Source organism: Lissotriton helveticus, chromosome 6, assembly GCF_964261635.1.
Source record: "Lissotriton helveticus chromosome 6, aLisHel1.1, whole genome shotgun sequence".
NCBI classification, from domain to species: Eukaryota; Metazoa; Chordata; class Amphibia; order Caudata; family Salamandridae; genus Lissotriton; species Lissotriton helveticus.
Window position 1 is genome coordinate 1,728,964,703 of NC_136067.1, and position 10,232 is coordinate 1,728,974,934.

The following is a 10,232-nucleotide window of genomic DNA, read 5'->3' on the forward strand; positions in this document are numbered from 1 at the left end:
TCGTAGCTTTGTTTTTTTGTGCTTTTATACACGGATTTGGTTCCTTTTCCAAGTCCTTCAAATGCTCTGGTATACTTTCCTGTATACAGATTTGGCATGGTTGCACCTGCCTCCATGTCCCTTAGTAGTTTTTGGGGGGTATAACAGCGAACTTCTTTATATTCTTCAAAATTCTTGAGCAAATCGAATACACAAAATATATTCTTATAATAATGTTTGTCATAGAGATGTTTCCTGGTCAGCTTTATTGTTCTAATGAACGAAATCCTTTATTTTCTAACTGACGAAAATTATAAATGCAATACGGTTTGGATAGCAAAACGTATTTCGTGTTTTACCCACAATCGAGTGTAATGGTTTGTATCCAATAGCCATTCGACATGAAATCCTGTCTTCTTTGAATTTAATTGTGTATCAAAAATGAAATTGGGCAATATTTAAATAATTGTTTTTGTAGAAATCAATCAATACATAACTATCAAACGGTTTGCTGCCAGGAGCAAACACTCAAAGCTAACATGTAAGATGCTTGTGTCTTTGATCCTGTCCTGATGACGGTCATTGCAATTATCTGAGACCCAAGAAATCAGGCACTGCCTGTATCCTCATGAAACTGAAAAAACGGGCCCTCATTTATGGGGTTTGATAAAGGGCAGTGCTGCAAGCCACCTTACTGCTCTGCCCTACATCAAAGTGACAAGGCAGGAATGCACTGAATCTATCCAATATAATGCATTTCTCTCCTTTCTCTCTGTGCTGGTGCCATTTCGGCAACCTGGAGCAAACACAGGCACCCCTGCACCATGTTTTTGGCAGAAGTCTTTTTGTTCAGGAAGGGGCACCGTTCTGCACAAAAACAATCCTTGGAAACTTTGCCCATGGAACGCCTCTGAGCACAGAGTAATGCAACACAGCGATTTGGGCTGCCTTGCCTCACACCTTGTCTATGAGACCATTCAAAGCCATACAAAGTGGCTTTGCGGGCCTCATAGATATGGTTTCAAGGTTTTTGTTGCCGAAGCAGCACAAAACATTGACCCACCAGTGGCTTGAGGGGCTCATACATATGCACCACAGTGTGCCTGGCACTTCAACTGACGCCATAACCTCCACTCCTGCATTTTCTGATAAAATTAAGTGGAATAAGAGGAGCAATTATTTCAAATACATCCACCCAAGATTTCAAGCATGTACATGGTCTGAAAGTTTAAATTCTCCCAGCATAATTTGCTCAAGCAGTTCTTCCAACAAAGCAGAAAACTGTACACATATGCACTCTATGAAACAGTGAGGTGAGGAGTAGACTACGCATGTGTATGTGACCTTGTTAAAAGTTTGTATACCAGACAGTCCAAGGACCTAACCATATATAACAAAATGCATCAAAGTCGTCGACATCTACCTATGAGAAGCCTCAGAGTTCTTCAATTCTTTTTAGGGAGACTCTAAAGATTGATCTTTTCGAAGAGGCATGTCAAAAGAAGTGGGTCCAGCACAGAGAATCTTATCTCTTCACATGACTTACAATTGCCAGGAGGGTCTGTAAGCAAACAGCAATGGCCAGAGTGTGGCGACCTAAGGGCTAGAAGCCATGCAATCTCTCTGCAATGTAATTGAATGCAAGACCTTGAAGGCACTTGTAAACCAAGCCCAAGACTCTGACAAGTGTTCCAGCTCTGACTGGATAGCAATGAAGTGCCTTTCTGAACGGCAACACATAGCTTCACTTGCAAAGGTCAAAATTCAAGTGTGTTGCAGCATTTCTGCCAACATTTGAACTAGGCATCTGGTAGGTTGCCATTTAGGACATTGTTTTAGTCCAATTTAAAAATTATCAATGCATTTGCTACCAATTTGTGGACGCCCTTAAGAAGATAAAGTGCACGCCAAAAGAAAAATGCAATTTCCAACATTCCTTAATGATCCATTCGATGTAGGATTTATGAGTCATGTCGGCATCACAGATAAAACCTAACTTTATGACTTGATCATAAATTATGGAAGGAAATCTATAAAAGGTAGGTGGAGGTGGTCAAACTGAAGAAGCGTGAGTGAGTTCCAGGCCTGAGAACAGTACCCCCAGTCATCTCTGTGTTTAGCTTTACACCGTAGTTACTAGTCAAGCTGCAATGTTAGCTTCGTTACCACCCCTTGAATTGTGTCAGTGGGACCAATTACCTGAAGGAAGATGTGTCTGTCATTGATATAGGCCTGAAACAGTAGCCCTATTTCATATATCAGGTGTGATAAAAGCCAATGTGTACAACTCAAACATTAGGTAGAGGGCAGACCCACACAGTCATTGTTCGGGGAGACAAACTTAGAACAGCAGATCGAAACATTGAGACTTCATCACCAGGGAATAATTAAACTATTACATTACAGTGACAGAGGCTCCTGCCTCAGGCTTCTCTAATGGCCATGTTGAATGCTGCTGTGAGATAAACCGTGAGCAGCAAAAATATAGTCCTCTGGTCACTAATGGCCTAATTACGTGTCTGGCAGACCATGGACCACCAGAATCGTGGGGGCGCCGGTGTCAGTCTTCCTCCCGCCCTATCACAATTTGGGCAGTCGGAACGCCATTGTCCCTCTGCAGCCGCCAGGCAGTGTTGCGATGGTCAGGCTGCCACAATATGCTTGGCGAGACGGCTGCAGTCCCACCAAGCATATTACGAGTTTCCTCTCTGCCACAGTTTTCAAGGCAGTTCCTCCTCCATGAAAACAGTGGCAGAGAAGAAACCAAGCCTCTACGCCATGTGGTGCATGCAGGGGAGCACAACATTAGCCCCTCTGTGTGCATGCACCCCAGTTCATGCATGACATGGACTTTACATTCCGTGCTGTGCAGGAGCTGTTTTTGGTGTTCCCATAGCAAGGCACTGCCGTGGGAAAGTTAAAAAAACAAAGCCTGCCAGACAGGAGAAATGCTAATAATCTGGTGGATGGCCCAACCAGGCAAACTCGTCATCAGGCCCTAAGTGACAGCAAATCAATTTTAGACATCAACATGCGGAGAGGTTGTGGCTTTACGGCCAGAGCTGCTGACTTTGGAGCTGGGGAACCAGGTTCAAGCCTCTGCGTCGGCTCAGCATCCTGTGATTCCGGGCAAATCACATAATCTCCCCTTGCCTACCAAGAAATGAATGTGTCCTTATGTAACGTAACTGGTGCTAATGTAAAGCGCTCCAAAACTTTCCGGTGGAGTCCACACTATATAAATCTGCACACACAAAAAATAGTCACTATTTTGGGGACCTCGCCATTCAAGCAGAGCCAGGGGTCAAAAGTAGGCCTACCGCTGCGCGCTATAATGAGGAGACATGCACTCAATATAGTTAGTCCGAGCCGGAAGTCACAAGCGACCCCGGCCCTTTATTTATACTCTCTGGCCACGCCTGGCCAAAGAGTGAAACATTGTGTGTGGGTGCTTCCGGGTCTTCACCTAGCCCCGGTGGATAACTAGACCGTTACATTCCTTCCCAAGTTAGTTCTTCAATCAAAATAATAACACCTGATTAGCGTAAAAAAATCAGCTAGTCTCTTGCTACGCCGGGGGTTCGGCCTGAGATTGTACGGATGTTGGCGGCCTTCTTGTTCTAGCCGGGGACTTCTTGGTTCTGGGGCCTTCACTGGACTTTGAGATGAAACTTCACCAGGAATATCCTCGGCAGGATCAGGTTGAGGTTCAGCGGTTTCAGATTGATCCATGATAGGTTGTGTCCCGCCAGGCGAAGGAACTTTCTTGAACCATGAAATGCTCCGGGTTATCACCTCTCCATCTCGTTCTACAGTGATAGGCATTCCGTTGGTCGACTTTACAGTCCATAGCCCTCACTCGTACGGGGTTTGGAACTTTCCTCTACTCCATCGATTACGGAGCAACACTGAGCACCCCGGTGTCACTACGCGGACTCGCGCCCTCCGACCATGACTTGCCTTGTCGTTTGTTTGTTGTCTCCGCGCTTGGGCACCTGCCGGGTTATATGGTTCCTGCTTCCAGTTGTCGGCCATGGGCAGCATGTCTCGCCGGGCCCTGTCAACATGAGCAAAAATGGTGATCGTTGAGTCATACAGTGAGGCGTGCCGCGGTGATCCCTGAGGAACTGTTGCAGAGCAGTTTCTGGATCAGTGAGTTCTGCCATCGCTATCTGCAATATTTTGTTGGTAGTGTGCATAAATCGCTCGACCTCGCCATTTGCTTGTGGCCACCGAGGTGTGATTCGTCGGTGCTTGATTCCTAATCGTGCCAGAAAGCCTTTGAATTCACTGCCTTGGAATGGCGGCCCATTGTCTGTCTTGATGACTTGGGGCAGACCAAATAACGCAAATGCCTTCTCTAGAACTGGTTGCAGATTGGTGAATGCTGTTGATGGCATAATCTCAACCATTGGATATTTGGTGTAATTGTCAATTAGAACGGGTGTGGTTCTCCCATCAGGGAAACTTCCGAAATCAAGACTCACCCATGACCAGGGAGATGGAGCTGGGTCTTCGGTGATTACTGGTGCGAGAGGTTCGGAGTTGCTGGTGATCTGGCAAGCTCTGCAGTTGTGCACGACGTTGTCCACGCTGTCTTCTAGACCTGGGAACCACACCTTTTCCCTCATTCTTGACTTCATTCTCCCGACGCCTTGATGGCCTTTATGTGCGAGGATTGTCGCACGTTCTTGTAGGCTTTCAGTATGACAATGCGTGATCCTCTTAGTACGATTCCGTTTTCCGCGGAGCTGAGTTCATCCTGAACCTTCCAAAACTTCCCCAGGTGGGTCCTGTCAGGCTCACTCCACCCTTGGATGTTCTTGAGGAAACCTTCTAACGAACCATTCTTCAGAGCGTCAGATACCCACTTGATGATCATGTCTGTGTCCATGTGTGTCTTTATTTCTTCTATTGAGAGAGCTCGAGGGCATGACCATTGAGACACCATGTTGATGAACTCTTCTGTCTTTCCTACTTGCTCGGCATCTGTCACCACCGAGGATGGGGGGGTGACGTGACAGGAAGTCGGCGGGGTTTCTGCCACCCGGTGGATAAACAAGATCCATCTGGTACTGCTGTAATTGGATGGCCCACCTCTCAATTCTTGGTGGGAGGAGAGGCTGGTGATCTGTTACTACTCTGAAGGGGTGGCCACTCACATACAAATGAAAATGATTGCAGGCCCATTTGATGGCTAATGCCTCCCATTCTATTTGTGAGTAACGGGCTTCCGTTGCTGTAAGTGCCGTGCTTGCAAAGGCTAATGGGACCCAGGTCCTGGTTCAGTCTCTTGGGTGAGTAGAGCTTCCAGACCGACCGGGCTCGCATCTACCAGTAACTCTGTTGAGCGGGTGGTGTCGAAATACGCCATAGTTGTGCTGGCTAGCAATGCTGACTGTACTTGTTTGAATGATTTGTTTTCTTCTTCTGTCCACTGCCATGGTGTCTCTTTCTTTGTAAAGCGTCGTAGTGGTTCTGCAATTGTGGTCAGGTTCGGAATGATGCAACCACAATATGTCGCCATCCCCAGAAAACTTCGCACTTCTGAGGCATTTGTCGGTGTTGGGGCTAGTTGGATGGCCTCTGATTTCCTGGGGTTCACCTTGAATCCCTCTGAGCTAATTACGTACCCGAAGAAGTCAATTGTCTTGCGGAAGAACTGGCACTTTTCCTTGTGGAGAGTTACACCATGTTCTGCCAGTCGCTGAAGAGTGGCCCGTAGTCGACGGTGGTGATATTCGATTGTTGCAGAGTGTATGAGGATGTCGTTGCTTACATTGATGGCTCCCTGAAGCCCAGACAGGATTTCTCTCACAGCATTTTGGAATATTTCTTCAGCTGAGGGTATACCAAAGTTCAATCTTTTGTAGCCACGAAACCCCAGGTGAGTCGAGAACGTAGTAATATACCTACTCTCCTCCGCAAGTGTTAATTGATGATATCCAGCGTTTAGGTCTAACTTCGAGCCGTTGAGGTCGGCCAGGATATCGTCAACTGTTAGTGTCAGGTGTCTTTCCCTTTTGATGGCTTGGTTAGACATTCTCATGTCAATGCAGATTTGGGTCTTTCCTGGCTGTCTCGGCTTCTCAGCTGTTACCATGGGTGACACCCAGGGTGTTGAACCGTTTACCTTCTCAATCACCCCTTGTTGCTCTAGTATCAGGAGTTCTTGCTCTACTAATGGCCTGAGATGAAAAGGAACTCGTCGGTGTCTTAGAGCGACAGGTTGTACTGCTTTGTCTATGTTCAGTTGCTTCCTAGTCCTTTGAAAAGCTGCGGGAACAGGTCAAGGATATCATCGGTTTGGAGAAGTTTTACGGCGTTTGCGAACGCAATCAGATTGAGGTCCTCGGTGGTATGACTCCCAACCAGGATGTCTGCTTCTCTATCGACCACATGGAAAGTTGTTGTAACTGCTTGAGTCTCTGATTTCACCTGAACTGTCATCTTTCCTTTCTTGGCAAGCGGTTTCTGGCTTCCGTATGTTAGAACCCTAATCTTGGACGGTGTCAGTTGTGTTCTCGGGTTTAGCTTTTTGTAGTGTTGTGACCCCATCACATTGACAGTAGCTCCTGTGTCTATCAGGCAAGTTACTGGAGATCCATCAATCTCAATGTTGCACTTTGGTTGCGGTCGCCGTCTCTATTTCAGGTCGCCAGCAAACGACACGAAATATCATTCTTCGTCTTCTTCCGTGGAGGCATCATCCAAATGCTGGTTGTGGTGAGCGGTTGTCTTTGTTGGTCGTGATGTTGTAGGTTCTTCCAGCGACAGATGTCTTACGGCTGGATCACTGAAAGAATATCGACTGAAAGAATATCGACTACCCAAAATATCGTTGAGAAAATATCGAGTACAAAATATCGAGTTTCTATCTACAAACAGGTAAGTACAAAAATATCGAGTACAAAATATCGTTTACAAAAATATCGTTGTTAAAAATATCGACTTTACTAAAAACAATGTTTAATTACATTAATATAAAAAATTAATTACTAAAATATAATTAACAATACTTAAAATAACTTTTAATAATTAAATAATTAATGAAAGTAAAAAAATATTTTTTTTTCATCATATTTCTTAAAACATATATATATAGTAAAAAAATTTAATTAAATAATAGGCAATATTGTATATGTACCCCAAAAACCCCAAACTGACCCTGAACCCTAAAAATACCCCTTTACCCAAAAACTGAAAACTGACCCTGAACCCTAAAAATACCCCTTTACCCAAAAACTGAAAACTGACCCTGAACCCTAAAAATACCCCTTTGCCCAAAAACTGAAAACTGACCCTGAACCCTAAAAATACCCCTTTACCCAAAAACTGACCCTGAACCCTAAAAATACCCCTTTACCCAAAAACTGAAAACTGACCCTGAACCCTAAAAATACCCCTTTACCCAAAAACTGAAAACTGACCCTGAACCCTAAAAATACCCCTTTACCCAAAAACTGAAAACTGACCCTGAACCCTAAAAATACCCCTTTACCCAAAAACTGAAAACTGACCCTGAACCCTAAAAATACCCCTTTGCCCAAAAACTGAAAACTGACCCTGAACTCTAAAAATACCCCTTTACCCAAAAACTGAAAACTGACCCTGAACCCTAAAAATACCCCTTTGCCCAAAAACTGAAAACTGACCCTGAACCCTAAAAATACCCCTTTAATTTAACATAATTAGCAATTAATCAATTAAATTAAATTAATTACCAATTAAATTGTAAATAATTAACATATGTTATTTAATTACCAATTAATTAATTATTACTACCAATTAATAAATTTACATATTTAATTTATTATAATTAAATTACTTCCCACCCTATTCCCCTATAAACCCACAACCCGCTACAGAATAAAATTACACAATAATTAAAAAAAATTATTAATTAAAAATAATTATTAAAAAAAATGACACTTTTCACATATATTATAACATAAAAACACTATAAATAATTAAATATTATTGAAAAAACTATATTTTTTACTATCTAGATTATATACTTGGATATTTTCACTGTCTATATTATTTACAGTCGATATTACTTCACTTACCTTAAAAACGATATTTTGACTGTCGATATTCTGTCTAGTCGATATTTTCTCCAAACGATATTTAAAACTCGATATTCTTTCCAGTCGATATTCTGGAGTCGATATTATGTCTGTGCACCCTTACGGCTCCCATCAGAGTTCTTCTCCCTGGGTTGCCTCTTCCTCGCGAGCCCCCTCGGCACACACTCGCGAAATGGTTGAGGATACCACACTTGGAGCACGTTTTTCCTCTCGCTGGGCAGCTGTCTGGATGGTGCTCTTCTCTCCCGCAGTACCCACATTGTGACTGTCGCGTTGTTCTGGTGGGCCACATTCCTCGCCCGCCGCGAGATGGTGTGCGAATGGCGTCAACTCACTCTGTTTTGATGTTAGCGGTTTGCTCCGTATGTGGGCGGAGCACAGTTTCCATTGCTGTTGCTCGGATATCTGACAGCTCATGTGAGCGAGCAAGGATTAGAATTTCTTCTTAGGAGATACGGGGTTGTCGAAGTATGAGTGTCCGCAGTGTTTTGTTTTGGCAGCCTTGGATGACTTGCGCCGTCACCTCCTTGGTCTGATCGTCCTCCGTACATGTGCTTGCTAATTCTCTGAGGCGTGCATGATATGTGTCCATAGATTCTCCTTCTCTTTGCCTGGCTTGTCTGAGTTTGAATCGCTCATAGTGGGGGTTAAGCTTTGGGTCAAAGTGGGCGTTCAAGGCTCTGACCGCAGCATCATAGTCAGTGGGTGCTCCTGTGTTCGGACGATACTCAAACAGCTTGTATATTTCGTCACCAGCGAAATGTAGGAGCAGTGATCTCTTGACAACTCCGTCGGTTTCTCTTGTCGCCACAAAGTAATTGTCGAGGCGGTCAACCCACACCTTCCATCTTGGTGATGCGGTGGCTGGGTCGATTCATTCACTGAACGGCGGAAGTGCGGCAATCTCGGAATGTGTAGGATGTTGTGGCCTTGGTGGAGCCGCCACCTGTGGTGCTGCTTTTCCCACTGGGTTTGACATGCTGTCCCTCTAACTGGTCGTAGCACCTGCGTGTCACCACGCTCATATGGTGTTCCTAATTGCAAATACTTGTATTTGGTCTTGGTTTCCTTTTTGTAATCTCTTTGTTCAAGGCTATTTTGTGTTTGCCAAGATTTGTTGTTTTTCTTCCTCCTGCAGTGAGTGTTGTGCTTGTGTTGCTGGTGCTTGGTGTTCTATCCTTCCTTCTTTTCCCTTTTTTGATTTTTTTTTCTGGTCTTTGTGCCTCACTGGCATTGCCTTTGCCAGTGCTTGTTGATCTGGGCAGTTCTCTTTATATTATGTACTGCTGCCGTGTTCCTAACACTCGCACGGTGTCTGGTGCTTCCCACTGACTGCTCCGGCACTTTAATAGCCGCTCGCTCCCCCTCACGTGTCTTCTTCTACGCTCGCCTGTTCTTCAATTTGCCTGCTCCTGCGCACTCACGGGGGAAACCGGGACTCCCGGGCAGTGTCGCAATGCTCCCAGTGATGTGCGCAGAGCTCGTACGCTCCAAGGCAGAGCGATTCTGATCGCCGAGCGGGCTGCTCATGATAACTGTCGGCGCTGCGATCAGCTTACCGCCGGCTTCCGACGTCGTTGCTCCGCTTCTTCTTCCGCTGGGCTCCGTTGGGCGACGCGCTTTGCTAGCGCCAGACTCGTCTGCACAGTAGGTGGTGTTTCTTCACAGAGGTTGTGTTTTTGATGATCTTACCCTCGTCGCCAGTGTGGGGACCTCGCGGATCAAGCATAGCCAGGGGTCACAGGCAGGCCTACCGCTGCGAGCTATAATGAGGAGACATGCACTCAGTATAGTTAGTCCGAGCCGGAAGTCACGAGCGACCCCGGCACATTTATTTAAACTCTCTGGCCACTTCTGGCCAAAGAGTGAAACATTGTTTGTGGGTGCTTCCGGGTCTTCACCTAGCCCCGGGGGGATAACTAGACCGTTACAACTGTGATTGAAACCCATGCTATTGGAAGTCCACTAAACCATGAAACTACCATTTTTATAGAAACGTTGATAATCATGGGAGGCTTGCTGTAGGATGAATGGTGTTTAATATTGCAAGATTCAAGTTCGTGGGATTTCTTGTTTTGTAAATACAGGGATTTTTGTGAAGGCTGAGAGTTGTTGCATAATTCTGTTACCATTGGGCTAGCACCTCAGCATGGGTGGTGCTGC